Below are 10,102 nucleotides of genomic sequence, written 5' to 3'. Positions count from 1 at the left end.
AATTCCCTCTCTCTCTTTCCTTCTCTCTCCCTCCTTCTCTCCCTCTGTATATTTTTAGGAAGGATTTACAGTCCTACAATATTATTCCAACTTCTCACTGCCCCTCCACTTCTTGCCTGCACATACGGTCATTCACTATGGAAAATGTATGTAGAACTGACCTATGTACCGGCTGTCCAGAGAACCACACAGGCATTTCTTATAAACTGTCCAGCTTCAGCTCACCTTCCCCGGGTTGCCTTTTCACTAAGTAGCCAGGAGAGCTCCCATGAATCCCTGACTACACAAATCCCCACAGGCACAGCTGCTCTGTGGTCTTTATTTGCTGCATCCCACGTAACCTCTTCTTCTGCTCAACATATAAACCCCGGGCTACTTCAGCCAGATGGCAGGGATGACAAGCTTCAACACGCAGGGCGCTGTCAGTTCAGGGGCTGATTTTACCGCAGGGACGTTTGATTGTGCGGCGATTCAGGGCTGCTGAAGAGACACCACGGGAAGACAGAAGGTCACCTTAGAATGAACGTTCCTTCAGGGATTATCTGGGTGAGGGCACACTGGGAAGGGCTGTGTCAACATTCAGTTAAGCATCCTTCTTGCATGGCTCTAACAGCAGCTAACGGGCAGAACTCGGGGCTTCTCTAGCAAACCAAAGGGACAGCGAATTAAAGACATTGCCAGAGATGTTGGGGAAAGCCTCAAGAAGAAGCGTGTATCTGGAGAAAACCATAATTCAAAAGGATGCATGCACCCCAGTGTTCACAGCAACACTACTCACAATAACCAGGACATGGAAGCAACGTCAGCGTCCATCGACAGAGGAATGGAGAAAGACGTGGTACATATACACAATGGAGTATTACTCAGCCATAAAAAAGAATGGAATAATGCCATTTGCAGCAACATGGATAGACCTAGAGATGGTCACACTGAGTGAAGTAAGTCTGACAGACAAAGGCAAATATCATAGGATATCACTTCTACGTGGAATCTAAAAAAAGGGTACAAATGAACCTGTTTGCAAGACAGAAATAGAGTCACAGATGGAGAAAACAAACTTACCGTTACCAAAGGGGAAAGGGGGTGGGGGAGGGATAAGCTGGGAGATGGGGACTGACATATACACACTACTATATATGCAATAGATCACTAATAAGGACCTACTGAATAGCACAGTCAGCTCTACTCAGTACTCTGTAATGACCTATATGGGAACGGAAACTAAAAACAGAATAGATATATGTGTATATATAACGATTCACTTTGTTGTACAGCAGAAGCTAACACAACATTGTAAATCAACGATACTCCAATAAAAAAAAACTAATTAAAAAAAGAAGCAAACCTGTCCGGGGATGCCTGTAGGAAGATGATGACAATGTCAACTTCCCATCTTCACCCACTAGGGCGGGGCACGAACACCAGGCTTGTGATTGGACCTATAATTCATCTCGGGGTTTGACTGTGTTACTCGAGCAGGTTCTAAGTGACAGCGTCCAACTTACGAACGGTCTAGTTTCAACAGGAAAGTTCTAATTACAAACAGGATGACACTGGGTTCGCACGCTGGGAAAAACATGGCACAAAAAAGGCTGCAAATAGGACACTTGTTTTCAGTAGGAGACCTGATACAAGAAGGTAGGGTGTCACCCCATTCAAACTCAACTGGGAACAACAACACCCACTTGGGGAGACAGACAACAGACAGGGCGTGTATCAAAACAAAAACAAAAGCCAATAGCACAGGGAGATCAGCTTGGTGCTCTGCGACCACCTGGAGGGGTGGGATAGGGAGGGTGGGAGGGAGGGAGATGCAAGAGGGAGGGGATATGGGGATATATGTATATGTATAGCTGATACAAACACACCACTGTAAAGCAATTATCCTCCAATAAAGATGTTAAAAAAAAAAAACTAACACACCATTGGAAAGCAATTATACTCCAATAAAGATGTTAAAAAAAAAAGAAACTAACACACCGCTGTAAAGCAATTATACTCCAATAAAGATGTTAAAAAAAAAGAAACTAACACACCATTGTAAAGCAGTTATACTCCAATAAAGATGTTAAAAAAGAAGACGAAGACCAATAAAATATGTTAAGCACATAAAAAAGAATGAGGTAGTTGCAGCTGTATGGTGATGACACTGCACAGACCGAGATCGGTTTGGAAAGGGACAGCTTATGTGTACTTTCTTTACTAATAAGATGGTACAACTGTCATACTTATTGAAACAGAGCAGGACCCTGTGGTCCTTGCCCCCCATGTCCTTGGCCTGCCTTCTGTCTGTGGAAAAGATTTTAGCCAAAGAGAAGGTTTAATCAGAGAAGCGAGAAAATGCAGGGACAAAGGAGAACAGTCCAACAGGACAAAATAGTAACAGTTTAGTCAGTCAAGGACCTTTAGTTCCTCCTCAAGGGCTATAGATCATGTTCTGAGCCACATCCTGTGAGCTGTCTTGTAGACACCGAAACACCCACCACGTGGAAGAAGTGAACTGCATGATGACCAGGCTGTAGCCATGATATAACCTGCCACAATTCCGAGAACTGGCCTCGAAGAAGTGGAAACAAACCAACCCTGGAACTGAAGATTAGCTGTACTTAAAACAGTCAAGATGACACGGATCAGACCACCGCAGGGCCAATTTCAAGACGACGGTCAGAGCTGACTGTGCTGTTTCTGCCTGGGGCCCCCTCCGTCCGCCTATAAAAGCCCTTGCCCCCTGATTGTCGGGGAGGAGAGGGGGAATCGGCCTCTGGACTGGCGTCCACGCTGCCCCCTCCCCCCGATCGCCAGCCTCCAAAATAAAGCAACCTTTCCTTTCCCCCAACCTGGCCTTTTATTGGCTTTGGAGTGGCAACCAGCCAGACCCGACTTTCGGTAACATTATAACAACAAAATCTTAAGTTTTTACCTTATCCAGATGTTTAGTATCCTAGAAATAAGGCACCTTAATTGATTATTCAATCAATCCATTCACTTTCGGGCAAAAGACTCAGTTTAGTGAGTGGGGATACCATACGATACCCCAACCCTAACGCTAACTATATTAGATGGTATCCTGACAATGCTTCTTCTATGGGTTCGGTCACCTGGAGGAAGGAGGCTATGAGCTCCAAGGAGGAATTTCCATCCTGAAAAGTGCTCTGTTGCAAAGACCACTATTCCCCAGAAGACGCCCGAACCCCACCCTCTTGGACAAACAGAAAAGGGGGAGCTATGAGTCCAAACCCTCCCAACCTCGTCTGAAGCTTAACTTTTAATCTGATATTTTGAGTGAGGACAGTTCTTTGTTCCCGTAAAACTGGTCTACCTGCCCTTTGCACTCTGGGGCTGTAGTCAGACACAGAAATCCCTTCACCAATCCCATGAATACACCTGCCAACATCAAGATTCTTTTCACTATGTAGAGAACAGTCTATACGTGAGTCTTCTTGGGAAACACAGGACACTGGGAGGACTATTTAAATTTGGTCTTGACAGATCAGTAGTAATTCAAGTAGGTTCTCAATCTTTCTTCCCTCACTTTTACCTGTCTCTTCTGCATCATCCTCTGAAAACTCCCAAACTAGGCAAGACAGTCCTTGGGAGGGAGAGTCCAAGTTGAAACTCACTATTAGTTCTCTCCAAAACTCACACACATACACGCACACACACACACACAGTCCATCCTCATTATTCATGGATTCCATATTTGGTTTTTTTTTTGTAGGGGGGAGACTTAATTTTTTTTGGTCACACCATGCAGCTTGTGGGATCTTACTTCCCCAACCAGGGATTGAACCCAGGTCTACCGCAGTGAGAGTGCAGAATCCTAACCACTGGACTGCCAGGGAATTCCTGGGGTAGACTCTTTTTTTTTTTTTTTTTAAGAAATAAACATACTTACCTTATTTATTCCCACAGAGGTTCACAGGAACATTTGCAAATTTTAAGAAGAGAAATATAAAAGTTTATATTGAAAAGAATATACAATTATTTCCCTGATTGACTCTTTAGACCTAGCTATCCTTCTTTTGTTTTCATTGAAGTGTAGTTGATTTACAAGGTTGTGTTAGTTTCCAGTGTATAGTAAAGTGATTCGGATATATATATTTTTTTCAGATTATTTTCCATTATAGGTTATTACAAGCTATTGAATATTGTTCTCTGTGCTCTACAGTAAAAAAAGAAATCAATATTTGTGCGTTCACTTATTCTCTAAAATCCATTCGTAATGCCCAAATCAATACTATTGATTGCACAGCTGTTTGTGGCCACATGCTGTGTAGTGAAAAGCTTGCATGGCCAAAGCTGAGGGTAAATGCTGACACTGTCTTCTTGCGTCATCTCTCTTACCGAAAACAAGTGTCCCTGTTGCAGCCTACGGAGTGCATTGTTTTTCCCATGTTTTGGTGCTTTTTTTTGGGTGAGTTTTGCTGTTTAAAGTGGGCCCCAAGCATAGCACTAAATACCCGCCCAGTGTTTATGAAGCATGAGAAGGTCGTGATGTGTCTTAGGGAAAAAAATGCTTGTGTTAGAAAAACTTCCTTCAGGCATAAGTTTCAGCGCTGTTGGCTGTGAGTTCAATATGAATGAATGAAAATATGTACTCTATACAGTGTCTTTAAAAAGAAAAACACATAAAACCAGGGTGTGTTACGGATCGGCTGATGAAAACATTGTAACTGGAGACTCACAAGACCCTAAGTCTGTATTTCCCCAGAAGCCATGGTTTAGTATGCCCTAATTCAGAGTCTGCAGTGATCTCACTGAACATAACTACTGTGAATAATGAGAAAAAATATACATATTCTCTCATTTATATTCTCATATATATGCTCATGTATATGTTGTAATATATATTCACATATATGTGTTTTAAATTATATGTTGTCATACATGTTCTCATATATATTTTCTCACATATTCTTTTATAGCTTTCTCATATATATATTCATGTATATATTCTCATACATATTTTATATATATTCTCATATATATTTTATATATATTGTTATATATATTGTCATATACATATTCTCATATACATTTCTCCCATATTCTTATATATATATTTGTCAAATATATGCTCGTGTATATACTCTCATATATATTTTATCCATATTCCTATATATATGCTCATATGCTTTTCTAATATATTGTTATATATTCTCGTATGTATTTTATCATATATTCTTGTATATATTGTCATATATTCTCATACATATTCTCGTATATATTTCTTCATATATTCTTATACATATTCTCATATGTATTTTCTCATATATTCTTGTATATATTGTCATATATTCTCATACATATTCTCGTATATATTTCCTCATATATTCTTATACATATTCTCATATGTATTTTCTCATATATTCTTGCATATATTGTCATATATTCTCATACATATTCTCATATATATTTCCTCATATATTCTTATACATATTCTCATATATATATGCTGATGATATAGGCTCATGTATATTCTTACATGTATGTAAATGCACACACCATTTCATACACAGATGAACGGCTCTGAAGCCCCACCGTGATCGTGATCTTCACAGCCATTCCCCGCTGACATGTCTCCCGATTTTGTAACAATAACACAACCGTCACATCTTGGGTGGCCCCCTGCTGACTAAGGATAAGTTCCCAGCGCTCACCCCTGGGGCTGGCACGCCCTGGCCCCCAGCTCATCTCTTCTCGTCCTCCCAGCTGCCTCCTGTCTGCCCACTGCCCCGAGCACACTGCAGCTCGCCCTGTGTTCTGAACAACTCAGGGTCACTCCCAGCTGCAAATCTCACACGTTCCTCTGTCCCGGACCTTCTCGCCCAACGGCTCCATCTCGTAAGCTCCCGTTCATCCTCTGAGGTCTGGTAGCAGCAGGGCCTCTTCCGTAAGCTCGCATCACACCCACCCTGCTCGGTTTCCCCTTGACGATGTCCCTCTTACCTGTATGAACGAGTCAAGGGTTCCTGCTGTTCTCCCACTGTTGCGTTCCCAGCACTTAGCAGAGTTCCCTCTAGGTATGTTATGGCCACACTGATTCCAGGTACATTTATTGTCGTCTCTTCTTGGACCGGCTATGAAGCACACATCGCAAAGGTTGCTTTCAAGGGTCTAAGACCCAAGAGAGTCCCCAGAATAGGGTACCAGCAATGGTCCTATTACGGGACCACATCACCTGTTTTACTAAAATCAAAGACAAGGTCTTTGGGGAAAATATAAAATGCTATACGTAGGAGTGTAAGGTAAGACCAGGAAAAAGTACTGTGTCACCAAATGTATCACATCACGTCGAATGTACACCATCTGGGACCTAAGACAGTGGGTGTGTTAAGGAAACTGTATTTGAAATGTCTTCGGACGAGGCCCAAATTCCAGTAACTTTGCTTCCCTTGTGAATCACACGGCCTTCGTAGTCCGTGTTGACCATTTTTCACATTACAAGACGTTTCGTGTGTTTGGATCTTATATCCTAGGCCAACCTCTAAGCCACCAGAATACACCACCCCAAAACAGGCCAGTTTAGTTTAAGGATTATTTTGAGCTGAAAACAATTGAGAAACAGCAGATGCAAGACAAAGAAAAACAAACCAAAACAAAAAAAAAACAATAAAACAACTGTCTGCCTTCCCCCTGTAGGCCAAGAAGGAGGGCATTAATTTCCCTTTGTGTTAGAGCAGGATGAGAAGATTATAGACTTTCATCACCCCCAGAGACAGCACCGAAAGCAATCTGTATAACAAACCTTACTAAGATAACCCTTATCTCCTATTCATGTCCCCCGTATACTTACCTTCCCACATCTTGCTGTCCCTAAAACTCTAAACTTCTTTCCTTTTGCCTTGTGACTTCTCTACAAATGTATGGTTCTTTGTCAAAATGGTATATTATCTCTCAAGCCTAACTGCTTCTCTGGGGTCCTCACTTCTTTCTAGAGAGGTCTCCATGCCACCTAAGAATATTAATATCAAATGAAATGGGTATGCCTTTTCTCCTGCTAATCTGCCTTTTGTCAGTTTCATTTACAGGGTCCCAGACATAGAACCTAAGAAGGTAGGGTAAGTGTTTTTCCTTCCCCTAATAGGCCTCTAAAGGATGAACATTGTTATGAACGTGTGTTATGTGTTACGAACAATGTGTTATGAACAACGTTATGTACGTGTGCACACATGTATATCTGTGTGTTTTCATGCCCTTCACAATCTTCAACAATTTACACAAACTTTTACACTCTTTTTGTAATCAGACCCAATAATCAAATGTTGGAGTGATCTGAGAATGTTTTTCTGGAACTCTGGAAATGTGCTTTACTTATATGGTGTGTTTCTGCAGTCTTATTTTATACAATTATGTACTATTTTTTAAAAAACCCTCTTGATCTATTGTATGCTTAGATATTTTGGAAACCTCAGCATTTTTTTATAGATTGTCAAGAATATTGGTCCTATCTTCCACTTCTCTGTGATCTCGCTATATACCAAGGGGGATGAGAGCTTGAACAAGCATTTGAATTTTTTTCTCTCCATCAGAGCTTAGGGGGTGTCTATTTGAGGTAATTTTGGTGGGTAGCTGGCTTTTGTAACTTCTGCTAGGTTAAGGGTAAAGGTTATACAAGGTTTCCAGCTAGAAGGTCAGGAGAATGTCCATAAATATTTTCACGTTGGCGTGTACAGAATTAGACTGACTCAGAGAATATGATTCATCCCTTGGTCCAACCCTTTTTCGCCCTTCCTCTTCCCTGCCTTGTCCTAGCCATCACCCCGTTCTTGAATTAGAGTTTAATAAGCAACTTTGTCTTCCTTGTAGCCTACAGATACACACCCACATCTCCTCCTTGACAGGGGTAACTATGCCATCTTCTGCTTTTGAATCTTTGTGGAATGTCACACGTGAGGTAGACCAGTATTTTAACACAGAATTTGGTGGACGTGTGTGGCATTTTAGAGTACACAGCCCCTACCAGCAATGCCCACATTTATAGTCTGAGCGGTATATACCGCGTGTCTAAGGAGCAAACGCTTCTTTCTGAAAAGTTATTAAAAATAATTCTTTTCACTTTTTAAGGAGCAAGCATACATTTAGAAGTAAATTGCAAAGGGGGAGGAGGGATAGATTAGGAGCTTGAGATTAACATATACACACTACTATATGTAAAATAAATAAGCAACAAGGACCTACGGTAGAGCACAGGCAACTACATTCAATATCTTGTAATAACGTAGAATTGAAAAAAGAATATATCTACATATAGATACAGATGTATACATCTGACTCACTTTGCTGTACGGCTGAAACTAACACAACATTGTAAATCAACTATACTTCAATAAAAAAAATTAAAATGAAAAAAATGTGAAAATGAAAGCAAATGGCATGTGTGGGTATAGAGTTTCATGTTTGCAAGAGGACACGTGTATGGATTGGGCGTTAACAGTACAATACTGAACAGTACATATAAAAATGGTTCAGAGGGTACATTGTATGTTGTGTGTGTTTTACCACAATTTAAAAAATGGGCAACCCTGAAAAAACACGACACATTGTAACCAAACTAAACTAAACTAAAAATGTCCTCCCTCTGGCTCCCCCCACACAAGATAATAGCAGATATATGTTGCTGCGTGCATTTTGCTCTCAATGCCCCTTGGAAGATCGCCCACCAAATGCTTTAAATCCCCCTTTTCTCGTTCAGTGAGAGACAGAGAAAACAATCCCATGCTTCTATCAGAGCCAAGGAGACGGTGGTCAACGCAGGTGTGTGTCACGGGTCAGAACCAGCAGAGACACCTGGATCTCACTTACCTGAGCACATAGATGTTCCATTTGAGAGACTCCAATGAAAAGCCAATTTTGAAAACCACATTCATTTCTTTTAGCCTAGCAGTTGAAATCAGAACCTCCTTTCCGATAAGATAAGACAGCTTTAAAATACGTGCCCCCCAGGCAAACGATCACTGTTAATATGATACTCACGCCTGCGTCAGCCAACATGGGCAGAGTGCTCGTAATACTAAAGGCAGTGTAGGCGTGTGATGCTTACCTGTTCTCTTTAAGTCTTACAGTCAACGGTGAGGTAGGGGTTCTCGCTACCTCTCTTTTTTGGTTCTGAGACTGTTCTAAGTAGCCCCGAGTCACCCAGTCAGGAAATGTGCCGTCAGAATTCCAACGCAAGGAGCTCGTGTTCCATCCCAGGGTCTGTAACAACTCCAGCAACATCCTGGCCTTCACGTCTCCAGGTGGAAAAACAGTCCTTTGGTGGCGTTTTCCCAGGATGCATAATCATACCCTTCTTCCTCATAGATTAGGTGACTTCACATATGTGAAACCTGGAATTAAGTGTTTTAAGCCCATGTTGCGTGTTTCTGTCTTTACGATGTTAGGTTTCAATCGGTGCAACAAGTATGCGGGACTGCACGTATATTGTGATATGTGAAGAGCTTATCCAAGCATGCACAACACAATCGTTGCCTCTGCAATGGAGTCACCTGCAGACAGGTAACTGACACAAGGGAGACTGGGGAGGACCGTGTAACGTGTGAGTGAAGCGTGTGGAAGAAGGAAAGAGGACAAGTTTATCTGGGGTGGAGGAACTTGGTAAGGTTTCAGGGGCAAAATGATTTTTGGAAGCTGGGACTTCCAATTGTAGGAGTCGGTCCTCGAGAGAAGAGGGTGTGGTCCGAGAGAAGGGGCAGGGAATGGGCAAAGCAAATGGACCCCAGGAGGGCTTGCAGACATGAGACTGGGGGAAAACCGACAGGAAACCTAGAAAAGCAGACGGAGGTCGGGGACCCTTTCATCCCTAATAGTAACTTCTGGGTGTTTGTCTGACCTGGGATCGAGTCCCAGAGCAACCGCTTTCAAGGTTAGCCAAGTTTCCTAATTCCTTCCGGTGTCATCTTTAAAAACCAAAAAAACCCAGTAGCGACTATTTCAGAGTTTGTGTGGAGTAAGTAAAAAGAAGCAAACAAACAAAAAATGGCATGTAAAACGCTTAACACCATGGCTCTCACACAACACGCTTTTCACAGAATAGCTCAACACAGCAAAACTCCTAAGGCGTAGAATTGACTAACGGCCCAAACAGTTAATGATGTGTATT

This window comes from Aethalodelphis obliquidens, unplaced genomic scaffold (assembly GCF_003676395.1).
Source record: "Aethalodelphis obliquidens isolate GAN/ISIS:26980383/991018 unplaced genomic scaffold, ASM367639v1 scaffold91, whole genome shotgun sequence".
NCBI lineage: Eukaryota > Metazoa > Chordata > Mammalia > Artiodactyla > Delphinidae > Aethalodelphis > Aethalodelphis obliquidens.
This window is presented reverse-complemented; position numbering follows the sequence as displayed.